Here is a 13,085-nt window from a genome sequence, read left to right on the forward strand (position 1 = left end):
TGAAGTTGTGTAGGTTTTTGCTTAAAGCCACTCTTTGTAGGGAGAGAGAAAATCCTAAAGGACCCTGGGAGTTAGAGTTTTTAAGTCTACAGTCAATTTGTTGTTCTTCTGTTTCCCCGAATTTGTTGTTCTGTGAACCAAAACCACATTTTCTCCTTCCTATCTCTCAGGTGTTCCTGTTGTCATTTACTGGCAGTGACAAACGGTGAACTTTTTACATTCCGGCTTCTTAGAAAAACAGAAAAATCGAGCTTCTGCTAGGGATGTGCAGCCACTCGGCCTGCGCACAGGAGGAAAATGTCACCAACTAAGTATTAAGCGTCTCATCCAGGTGGACATTTAAACCCAGCTAATCCATCCAACAACGAAAGAGGGGAAGCAGGAGCAGAGAAGCCACTCCCGGAGGAGTTTGCTGCTTTTAGGGCCGGACAGCCCAACTTTCGCATCCAGCCCCAAATTCTTTTTTCCCTGTGGTGTGGCAGCTCAAGCAGACGAAGCTTTCAAGGACAACATCCACTTCTGGCAAAAATATTTGATATAAACATTGGCGAGCCATTTTGAAGGAAGAGGGGACAGTGTTTACTGCAGTAAACGAGCGAGTTTACGAGCAGTAGGACAGATAGATAAAAGCATTTTCAAGCATGTTCAGCTGAGAACTGCTACAGGAGAAGTACCGCTCGTTCACGAAGCCTTTGTAGGCCAAACATCAGCCCCCTCTCACCTGGTGCTGCCTGCACACTCTTGCTTCACAGGGAAGGAGCTGTTAGGAGATTTTAAGACCCCCGATAATTAATTCCGTCTTTTTCTGAAGTGTTTCTGCGAACACTGGCCCTTCACCTGCTCCCCCCATGCCACCTTCCTCTCGCCCACGGCCTGGGGAGAGCTCGTGCTCAGAGCAAACACAACCTTGTGCTGACTGCTTACAGAGCAGGTAGGCCGTTCAGTTCTGGTTTTGGAGGTACACGTGGCGTACGCTCAGCCTCAGGCTTGCTCAGGAAATTGCCTTGCATCTAGAAGGAAAAAAAAAAAAACCCACACAACTCACCACCACAAATCAACCATCCGCAGAACATAAACCAGGGCACCGACGTGAGGCAGCTCTATCAGCACTTACCGCAGCGAGTGCTTCCTGAAACTTTAAACGTTTAAACAACGCGAGGGCTTTTGTCTTTCATAAAAGAAATCCGGTGCTGTAAATTAGCCAGCTCTCCAGGAAACATGACAGAAATCCGCTCACCCGTACCGACCTCCAGGGTTCAGCCCATAAAACCGAGAAGCTTTCCTTGTCAATAAGAGGAACTAAAAAGCTGAGTGTCTCTCAGACGTTTTTAGGGAACAAGGTCACCTCGCGGCCCACCGTGATGTCACCGCAATAAGAGAAGGTGTTTTGGGAAGGGCTGGACAGATGACAGGGCTGGGAGGGAACGGGTGACCAAAGCATGCCTGTCCCTCCTGGCCTTTAGGTGTTTTAAGGACAAACCCCAGCAGCAGCCCAAAAATCCTATTGGTAAGGCTCCGTTAGCTACCCATAACCTCAGCTCTGCAGCATCAGAGGCTCTTTTCCAAACAGAACAGCACCTCTACCTTCATCTTTTTTTCCTTCCCCCCCTCATGTCCCCATTTCTTGTGAAGCCTAGAGGCAGGTAACTGCTTGTAAGCCAACCCATAGCCAAGAAGGCAGCACAAAATTATCCTCAATTCCTGCAGAATTGGTGCAGGTGGCCACTAAGAGCAACGCCCTTTCCCTCGTGCGCTTGGGCTGGCAAATAACCTTTAATTCTAGGAAATTTCAGCGCGTGGAAATGCAGATATCCCTCCCATTTCGCGTGGTTGTACCAACAGAGGGTATAACTTGGGGCTGCGGGGAAAGACAGATGGATTTCTCCCTGCAGAGTCACCTCTAGGGACATAGTTTAAAAAGCAGGTAGATGTTATGAACAACTCGGATCATTTCAGTGCTTAAATTATATCTTCCAGTGGGAAAGTCCATTTTTTTCCCACAGTTTTGGGGAAAGTACCATCATCCTGTAAGACTCTCCAGCACGCATCAGCTTCTTAATAGTTGTTTTTATCTGAAAAACTCTTTTTGCTTCCTGTTTTGTCTACTCTGGTACTTGGGGCTTTATGCAACACTATAAATCAGCGATGGTCTCCAGCTATGAAACGTGGGCTATCAACGATGAAAGCAGACACATAGACTTTGCTTGACTTTGTGACAAGATAGTTTTCTAAGACTTATTTTCTTTACCTGCTCCTTTGCATAAAAGACGTTTAGATTTGGCGCTTAGTGATATGGTTTAGTGGAGGACTTGTTAGTGTTAGGTCAGAGGTTGGACTGGGTGATCTTGGAGGTCTCTTCCAACCTAGGTGGTTCTGTGAAGCCCACATGTGCCCTCAGTACCCTCATGGGATCTCCAAGCCCCATGTCAGAGGCAGCAAGTGGGCCCAGAGACTTGACTCTGACCCTAAAAAACATCCTTGCCAAACAATAGAAAAGCCAGATAATAAAAACAGGAAACCACAAGTGGTTTCACCCGTGCTAAGTTAAGCTGTTTAAAAAAAGTCATACCCTGATGTGTTTTGTGAGATGGGCTAGCCTGGCACCCTCTGGTTCCCAGCTGCTTTGTCTGCCACCATGCCTCGAGGTATCCTACGCTTTCCAGAGCATCACCATCAGCTCCCAGTCAGTTTTTCCGACACTGAAGAAATCTTGTTTTGCTGTTGTTGACAACCCCAGCTTGCAGCCAAATCTCCCTCCAAGCAATCTGGCTAATTGACAGGAAAGGATGAACTTCTCAAGGACCTCTGTCCCAAGGGAATTTGGACAATCACCCCAGGAGGAGGCCTTGGAGCTCTGAAGACTCCCTGAAGCCCCCATCCACTAGCAAAGAGATCACCGGGCTCTGGGTGATCTGCAGAGCCCAAAAGCTGCCACAGAAACACTGACAAACAGCATCACCTACCAGAGAGAGTAGGGGTGGCCCCTTGGGTAAAAAAGGGCCTTAATTCTGCTGCGTTTTAGAAGAAGGAAACCAAAGGAATTCACCATCATCTGAAACTAGAGGGAGGAAATGAGAGGTAAAGGTAAGTGTAACCTGGGAGAAAAGCACTTTGGGATCTCCAGGAAACACAAGGACCTTGTGTTTGCTTCTCATCAGGAAAATTAAAGATCTAAACAGCCACTGTACTTGAACTAAATCAGTTATTATACAAGTATTGTGTGTTGGAATGGGACCCCCAAGTTTTGTTTCAGTGATGCCTCTGTCTCTCTTCCTTCCTCTTTCCTTCCTTCTTCTCTTCCTCTTTCCTTCAGCAAAGCAGGAAAGAAGAAAAAGAGTCCCATAGTCAGCAATGCCTCACATTTAAAAAAAAAAAAAAAGACAAACATTTTCAATAGCATTTTCTACCTTTCTTTTGTCTACAGTTCTGCTGGAGTTGGGTCCACAGAGAAGACTCCATCCCCAGAGATGCCTAAAGCTAAGACAAGGAGTCACACGAGCTGACTGAGATCTCACACCGTGGCCATCCCTGCTTGAGGCAGGGGTGGATCATTCTCCTCTAGAGTTACACCCAACCTAGTTTACTCAGTGATATATTACGCTGCAGGGTCTCAAACACCTTTGTGAAGAGAATGCTGATGGGAAACGTTGTTCCACCTTGCTCTAGCTGTCTCCAAAGCATCTTGTCTACAACCAGGAGGAGGAGGGCATTTCCAGAGGGATTGTCCCAACATAAATATCACTACACGAGAAGATACCTAGTTCAATATGAGTTCAAGAAGAGGGTTTGTCCCCGTGTTAAAAAAAAAAAAAAGAAAAGCACAAAAAAATAGGCTGATCAGTTCCTTAAGCTCTCTCTCTAATACCTATGGAGAAGGTGGGATGACTAACTTGCACCACTTTCCTTCTTCAGCAGCCAAGATGGTGAGACACAGCTCACCTACACAATAAAGAACAGATCAAAGACTGCTATATCGTAAATAGAATTTGTATCTAATAACACGATGCTGCAAAACAGGAAAAACACGCAAAGGATTTCACGCAAGGGTGTGCCTTAACTCCCCAGATACTCAGAGATGGATCGTTTGTATGAAGAATACAGCACACTAAGAGATTTGGTAATGTACAGTGCTCCTGGGACCCCGAATGAGGAAATGATCTCATGTTTTATCTTCAAAAAGTCCCAGCTTTTCAGTTCTGTAAAACTTCTGCAATCTGTTGTCTTCATTCCTATCCCAGCGCAAAGATAAATCTGCTTTTGTAAATATATTTAGATGAAAAAGAGTCTATCGAATTATTATTCTATTAACATTGAGCTTCAAGCTATCGCTCATTTTAACAGCACGCATACATATTTTCATGAACTGGCTTCAAAAATCAAAGATTATTCTGAATACATTTAAACCGACAGTAAGAATTACTTTAAATGATAAAGGGAAATTTGGAGAAATGAACCACAGGTTTGAAGACTAGAAGCGTTCACACTACGATAATAAAAAAATCACTTCCCCCAACATTTGTTTAAAATTAATAATTTAAGTATTCCTTCCTTATTGCCATCCAAGAAAGTCGTATGTTCTCTGAGATTAACATATAGATGCATGAAGCTATTAAAAAAGCTATTAAAATAGGTAGACAAGCATTAAGAAATAAGTGAATAATTCACAGTAACTTGGTTCCCAAACACTATACTTCCCAATTCCATCAACACTCCAACAGTTCCATTGAACACCTTTAGACAGAAAACATTTCTCAAACCAGTTTAGTAACTGCACAGAGCAATCTCTCTAAAAATGAAGATCCCTTAGCTCATTTATGAGTACAACACTCTCAAAAAAAGTCTCTAAAGATTGAGGAAAAAAATACATCAATGCCTCTATTCCCTAGTTTGCAATCGCAATCTGTCAGAAACTAATGAAATGCAAGAGACCCTAATTAACAGTTTGGGATTGCAAGTCTTGAGCTACACAAAGCTAATATTCAACCACACTCTTTGTATGGAAGAAACAGCAAAATCCCACCACAACCAAATGAGCAGACACCCAGACAGCTTCTTCTATCTATACCTCCATCAACACCAGCATGTTCTCCTCCTTCTCCTCTCCAAAACCATGACCTCTACTAACCACAACGTAGGCTCATGAAGAAAATCAACAGAAATAAGACACCTTTTTTTCCAAAAGCGGACATTTCATCTGGAAGCCAAGGCAAAGACCACCTTCTACACCACTGCATAGCTTGAAGAGCCTGCTTCTCCACCACCCAGCCTCCTGGTGCTCCTCTAGCACTGCTACAACCCCACTGCCCAACCCATTACAACGTTGAGAGGGACACAACCTCATTCATTAACCCTCCCAGCTGATGGGTTAATTAGCATCACGTGTGATTGCATTCTGTCAGCAGTAAGAGCACTTGTCCCTATGGCCAGGGCCCCCATCTACACAGAAACCAATGCAAAGTTGTTGCACTTGGGTGGTGGTTTTACTACAGGGTTATCTTTACTTCTATTTTCCACCTCCGTACCTGAGCTGAAACGACACCTGAACACATTGCGCTGAGCTTGGTGAGCTCAGTGCTGTTCCTGCATCCAGAGGTGTGTGATGAAGTGCATTTGTCATGTCACATCTTCAGCATTATTTTTTTTTTCAGAGTTTTTTGATTGCTTTTGGATTTCTGAAGCAAAGCTACATATCTCCTCCTGAAAGAGAGGCTCTTCTCACTTGGGAGAATTTGGTAACGAATTGCAGATGTGTTCAAAAACAATCCACCAGCGCTTCCCCTTGCAGGTGAGCTGCATCTTTCAGTGCAAATTCTGAAGATGTTCTCAGAAACAAAGGACACCTGCAGGCAAACTACACTAGGGAGCGGAGAGCTGCTTTACGCTGAGATAAGACACTGGATGTGGGAAGCAGCGGTGATTTATGGGCTGCTGAGAATGTCCTGGTTTGTATCAGTTAAGAGAGTTCCAGCAATTGGTGATGGAGCAAGTAATTGTCTGTGTGTTTCCTCCCCTGGCCAACTTCTCGCAGGTATCCACAGCAGCTGCATCGTTGCACAAATTGGGTGATGAGGAAACGTGGCTTCTGGATGAAAGTGAAAGCTCTGACTCACTCCTTAGGGTTAATTGATAACTGAGGTAATCCACCTGGAACTAACTGTTAGCTGGCTTCCTGGTGTTATTAGGCAATTTTCATTAACAAAAAAAAATAGAGAGAGCTCTCCACTGAAAAACTGAAAATAGGGTAGCATGGAGTCCATCCATCTGGCCAAAGACATGACAAGACCTAAAGTCATCTTCAGTTCCACTCTAGATAAAGTCTCGTGATGACTGCAGGCGGTGGAAAGGTTCCTACGTGTCCTACAACATTTTCCATGATGCAACGTGGTGTGATGGTGGCTGCTTTTGCAACAGAAAGTCTAAAGGGGGTTTTGATCTCCAACCCGTCTTTGAAGACCCATCTTGGCAGTTCAGAACATTTCCTAATATCAAAGTATACAAATCAGTCCACCCTTACCGTGATTTTAACTATAAGGACAACACAAAGAACATGGGAATTAGGTTAAGTTACGCTACAATCAATAAACTTAAGCACATTGTTGAAATAAATTCAGTAGAGGTAGGATATGAATGATTTTCCTGGCATGTGTAAAATACCAGCTTACCAAAAGGACAGGGGACGAGACTGATGTCAGTGTTTCCATTTTGGGAAAAGTAGTTATGTCACAATTACATTTATTTTTTCCATCCTACGTCTATCATCCCTTCTAATTCTCCTATCTGCACAGTAAAGATGACACAGATGTTAATACGTCCATGCTGACCTCACTTTAAATTCATTCAAAGATGACTGGTTTCCGTTCTGGAGAAGCACAGATGTTTGATCTCTCTTCTTGCACAGATCGTCCAGGAAGATGGTAAAGGAGAAAAACACTAATGTTTACGAGTACGTTACATTTTTGCAAGGGCAGAGCATCATTCACATCAGACAGCAATGAACTAAAACCATCTTTGTTTCAGACTTCAAATGGAAACGTAAAACAAGTTGAGTCAATGGTAATCCCATGGAAACAAAATGCAACTCTCATCCCCAATCCTTTGGGTTTAGAGATACAAATCGTTCACCCGGCACGGGACTGTGAGGGGTGAGCCAACACACAGCTCCGAATCCGACAACAGACTTCCTCCGTTCTTATTTATTAACATCAGATGAGTATGTCAGGATAAGCACGACTTTTTCCGAGGTACCATTCATCCTCTCCCTTTGCTGGAAGGAGCCCAGAACTACGCAGTGCGTATCAGCTCTTGCCCATTCCTAGGATATTTCATCGTGCTCCAGAGAAATGTACTCAGGCATCATCCTCCACTTCAAGCACGTGCAGGATCACGCTACAAAGCGCGTGGTGAACTCCTTGCCCAGGCCGTATTTCCCCAAAGGACAGCTCAGATTCATCTCTTCTCTCTCCTACTGCCAAGAACGGAGGTGAGACGTAGTGGATGCAATATCACACACATTTGGGGCACATTAACTGAGGTCACCCAAGGTGCACGGTGCAACTTGTGGTCAGTTTTCCTCTCCTGTCTGCACAAATCCAGGTTAATCCTTGCGTGGATTACGCTCTGTAACTGTAATGACCAAATTTCAAGCCGCGATGACAAGAGGTGTGTCCGCACCGCACAGTTCTCCTCTCTGAGGCTGAAAGTTTGCGATTAAATGAGGAAATAAACCACCACAATGCATGTTTTGAAGCTCCACAGTTTGCTCTGTGGCTCTTCTTTGTACAGTATTTGCCTTCAGCCGCGAGGCAGAGATGGTCACCACGTCCCGACGCTGCCTGCGACATGGGGCCCTGCCTGCCCTCCAACTCAGAAAGATTTATGAGCCCTTCCTTCAATCTCACAAGCCTTCATTTGCACCCTTTAACCTCCCCCGAACCCGCAGTGAGTCAGCACAACTTGTCTGCCGAGGCAAGATTGATGCGCGGCTCTGGAGCAGATAAAGCCTGCCCCTGGGTCAGCCAGGAGGGGTTTTGGCCATATTATTGCTGTCCCTTCTCCCGTCCCATGCCCCCGGAGAAGGAGGGAGTTCAGGCCCTGCCTGAAGATGCTCCGGCTGACGTTGCCTCGCTGACCCTCCCAAGGCAAGCCAAGGTCACGGCACAACTCTGCTGCTCAGAACCAAGTTTATCTTCCAGCCTCTTTGCACAAATCTTGTCCCACAAGTGTTTTTGGGGCCGCTGGAGAAGTTTTCTTCCAAAGGGGAAGAAAACACGAGCGCTGTCAATTGGCACGTACGAGTGAGAACGCGGCTGGCAAAACTATTTTCCCTGGGGTCCTGGCCCAACCCTTCCCACATGGTCACCTCCCGACTCCCAAAAGTCTCCCAGAATAAATAAATACAAATAAAAACCATGCCTAAATTTGACGCTGTGTTGTGCTTTGGGGGGGTAGGGGTCAGCAGCGAGAGTGAGCTCTCCCATGAACCGATAGAGCCACAGACCTTGATCTGGGAAGTCAAACCTACCACCTTCAACCACTTTATTTCTCAGAAGTTGCTCTGCAAATACATCACGGCCTTCACGTCGAAGCAGCACTGCCTACAAATGCCACGGCATCAGATGCGGCTTCTTTTATCCCCAGCAGAGGAGGGCTGGGGGCTAACGCCTGAAAGGATGCTTTTCTTTGGCGACGCCGACAGTTTCCTCAGCAGATTTCTCCCCCAGCCCCCTCCCACCCTAACCCACTTTCACAAAGGAAAAAAAAAAACACACATAAATGGCTCCTGTAGTGTCTGCAATGTAAAGAATTAGCTGAATGGGAAGAAATGAAGCATGGTCTTTATGTCCTAGTTACAGTCAGTGCAAACATTGCCGCTAATCCCCGTTGTTGGAGGGGACTGGGGAAGAGGCACAGATAGATCCCACTGGGAACATTTTGTCTTCCTCAATCTACACTTGAGATCACATTTTTTTTGCGTAATAAGATTGAGCTGTATTAAGAGGCCTGTGTAAAACGTAAAGCTGGGGGGGATATTGTTCGCGGTTTCTTCCACCAACTGTAACACCTACAATCTTCATGTGCAGGGAGGTCTTAGCAACCCATTCATTTCGCAGGAGAGAAAGAAAGCTATTCATTCCCTGCAAATCCCCTTTTGCCATGGCAACCCCCCCCCCCCCTCCCCACCCCTTGCACACAACAGTTGCGCGCAGGGGCCGCTTAAAACAACACAACAAAAAAACAAACCTTCGCCCATCCCGCGCTGACAGTTCTTGCTTTGCATTTTCTGGCCGCCTCCAGCCCCTGCTCCAGAGCGGGACTAACCCAGTAACAGGGGGAGAGAAGGGACAGAAGCGATGCTGTCATTTTATCTCATCCCCTGCCACCCCTGGTGGTATCATACCGGTGTCCCCAAACAGGACCATCCAGGAGATGGCATGTCCTGTCCCCCCTGTGAGGGTGGTTGTGCCACGGGGACAACATAGGACACTTATTTCAATTCTTAGTGCCAAGGAGAGGGTTTTGGTGTGCCAAACCCCCCAGTAACTGAGTAGGATCAGCCCTGTTTGCTGCTGTGCCTTCCACAGGAACGTGCCCATGGCCTCATCCCAAGAGCTGCTGGGGGCCAGCCCAGCTCCCACCCATCTGGGGACCTCCAGCCATCCTTGGACACAAGTCCCACCACTCACAGCTGCAAACAGCAACTCCAGTTTGTGTTGCTCGTGGAGCTTTTAGAGGGTTACCAAAGCTGTGTTTAGGCTGCAGGGGAAGCCACAGGGGATGCAGGGGCCTTCTTGGTATGACAGCTTCAGCTCAAGGTCTTCCTTCTGCCTCTCCGCCTCTCTCCTTTCCTCACGTCCCAGCCCTTTGGAGCCGTTAGACCTGCAGGGAGGGCTGGGATAAAGGAACAAGATTCCACATGGCCGAGGGTTTTTGGGACACCTACGTTTTGGTCTTGCACTCAGACCACATCTTGAGTTACAACTTCAATCAGGGCAACTGAAAGAAAGAGATAAATGACCTGCCACTGTCTCACTGGAGGAGAAACTCTTCCCAGAAGGTGTGATTCCTCTTGTTACCCTGAACAAGGACTGATGTTCTGGTACTGGAGTCTCATTTAGCAAGAAACGAAGCAGAGAAATGCCAATCAAAATCCAGTGCTGAGACGACAAAACCTCCTCAGTGTGTCTTCAGTTTTGCTGCATCACCACATCCAACACCTCTGCCGACACCAGTGCTTCCCACAGCTGAAAAACACATCAATTTCTGGTTAACCTGAAATAACATTTAAGAATAAATAAGGGATTCGTGGCACAACTGCAATTTCATTAAGAAGTAGAATTAAGAACTGGTTTTGATTGAGAATTAACAATTTGTTTTATTTTTTATAAATGTAGAGGGAATGCAAAACGTCAGGAAATAAATTAAGTCTTTGCACCAGGCATTTTTAGAAGAAATCCCAGCAATACCACAGATTTTAGCCTGCGCTTTATTGTTGACTGAGGTAAACGAAGCCCTTCCGGTGACCCAGACTTTTCCCGGCTACGTCCTGGGCATAAAACCTTTCCTCTCCCAGGCTGGCCAGTTGGTCACACCACAGCCTGTTAACGCAGAGATATTTTAAACACCCTCCAGAACCTTTGGCAAATGACTCCACGTGGGTTTTTCCAAGTACACAACTGATTTCCTGATTTTTAGTGACTCTCCTCCTTCAAGAGTTTATCATCTCTGCAGGACACCTCTGCCTTCTGCCTTCCCAGAAGATCCAGCACATAGCGGGGTCTATCCCAGCTGCAGCCAAAAAAAATTAAAAAAAGGAATTTGAGAGCCAGTGGCAGCTCCTGTCTTCAGAAAGCAAGTTGTCTGTTCCTAAAAATGCCATCCAATTCAGCTGAATGGCACTTTGCTGGACCGTACTCCTCTGCATCCCCAATAATGAGCTTTTGAGATGGCTTGCTTGGATGTCTAGAAGTTAGTCGAGATGAAGCCCACCAAAAAGCCTCCCCAGAAATAAATCCTTTGGTGACAGACTTTGGCTCACAGGACACACCGCAACCGCGGGGCTGGGGTGAGAAAAGGGAGGAAAAGCAATCCAAAGGCCCCTTCGCTCTCAAATTTGCGCTCAGAAGGCCCTGACATGAGTAAAGGCAGATTAAAAAGTAAGCGGCTGTAGAAATTACAGCTCCCAGCTGTCTGGCCCGCCTCTTCCCCCCACAGCGTCCCCGTGTACATGGCACAGACAGCCTGGCTCAAGCAGCAGCTGTTAAACCACTGGAAATTTCACAGAGATTTGGGCTTTCTTTCATATGGGAAGCGTAAGCTGCAGCTGTTGAGCAGCTGCTCCGTGGGAGCTTAACCACCAGCATGGCAGAGCCGGGGACGCTAGCACAAGTACCTGGGAAGCAGGAGCAGCCAGAGCACCCCCTTTGAACCTGCCTGCATCTGAAGCTCGGGGCTTGGTCCTCGGTCCACACCCGAGCTTCATTTTGGCTCAGGAACGTGCTTCTTGAAGCTTCTCTTGCTGAGATGTCCTCTGCTTTGGCTCCCAGATGAAACCCAAAGGGAAGGTGCGTTGCAGAAGTGCTCCGATGCCTTCACGGATCTGTTCCACCTCTCCTCATCCTGGGAGTCCCCAGAGCATTCAAGAATGGGATATTTGGATATCTCCAAACGCTTCTCACCTAACGAATCCTCAAAACCTTAAACACTGATGATCATTTGGTGTTTGTTAGGCTCCTCAGTACTGAAACGAAGCCTTGGGTTCATCACAGGGCATTCAGGAAAGACACGCCAGTGCAGAAGCTCGGACCACGTCTCTGGGGGGTGTAGGACCAGGCTGCAAGGGAATATCTCCTTGTTTGGACATTCAGACTTGATACCCACTGAAATTCTCCTTTTCTGGAGAGATTCAGCTGCTGACAACAAGCACAACCCCTGGGCAGCTGTGTCACCGTTCAACGTTACCTCCGTCGGTGTTAGCAACAGCGTATGGCTGCATGGGAGCTGCAGGGACCCCATTTGCTCCTTTAAGCCTCATTAAAAGCAAATTGGCTTCAGCACCTGGATGAACGCTGCCTTTCGACTTCAAAAGCTGTGCTGAAACAAAAGGTTGTATTGTTACGCAAAGGGCCACAGCCGTGCCCAAACAAACAGGCTCAGATGTCCCTCAACAAAAGCAGAATTGTTGCCTCTGTTGTTGGGACTTGCAGCTCCCGAAGTCCCCGAGCTGCCCGAGAGGGCCGGCCCCAGCCCCATGCTGCTGCTCCACACCAGCTGGCCTTCTCCCACCCACTGGGGCTCGACGCTTCCTATCCGTTCTCTGTGCCTTCCTCCGACACAAGAAGATGCTCAGGTGCGGCTGTCCGAGGGTCCAGTGATAGAGTCAACAGATGAACTATGACCATTGATTTATAACGTCAGCTTCTTGATCAAAAACTGTCAATGCTCCACCATTTCCAGTGGAAAAACCTTTGGCATAATCATAACGTTCTCTTAATTTTACTATAGCCTCCGTATCCACTCCAGACAGGTAAAGAAAAGCCAGCAGAACATCAGCAAAATCTCTCTTTAGAAGAAGAAACTAAATAATTTCTGTACGTTACCCTTCTTACAAAGAGAGCTCCAATTCATCTCATCCACTGATCCCATAAGCCGCAGGGAAGACCTTGTCATCCCACTGCTCTCAAAAAGGAACTGCGTAAAAGCTGGAGACAAAAATCAGATTGCTCATTGCTTCCACGTCTTCTGCTGTATTAGGCGTTGCGTAGAAAACTACAAGTAGATCTATTTAACTGGTTGGTACTTATTAAAAAAATATTTACAACAAATGATCAGTTCCAGTGGCATAATCAGGCCCCCCGATAAGGCAGACAAATTTGTGTACTATCCACTGGAAAAAAATAAGCGCTGAAGAACACTATTGCGTATCCCCTCTGTTGTGGAGTATGTTTTTGCCACAGACACTCACGGTGCAAATGCTCTCCTAATTTCTTTGCCTGGAGTTAATTAAAAGCGAAGTTCGGGCTGCACATTTTGAGCAGTCACATCCCCAACAACGGCTTCATTGAGGATATATATTAAAAATAAATAAA

The 13,085-nt window shown here is 46.4% G+C and overlaps 1 long non-coding RNA gene across 1 annotated transcript in view; it reads right to left on the reverse strand.

Annotated features, from left to right (window-relative positions):
* Positions 1–13,085, reverse strand: part of LOC310888654 — a 61,120-nt gene that overhangs the window by 23,328 nt on the left and 24,707 nt on the right. Inside the window, exons 12-13 of the long non-coding RNA XR_014575996.1 lie at positions 10,016–10,241; positions 925–1,010 (exon numbers count right to left, since the gene is read on the reverse strand). This is a non-coding gene — a long non-coding RNA (uncharacterized lncRNA). The remainder of the gene's footprint in view (positions 1–924; positions 1,011–10,015; positions 10,242–13,085) is intronic.

Source organism: Anser anser (assembly GCF_964211835.1).
Source record: "Anser anser genome assembly, chromosome: W".
Classification (NCBI taxonomy): Eukaryota; Metazoa; Chordata; class Aves; order Anseriformes; family Anatidae; genus Anser; species Anser anser.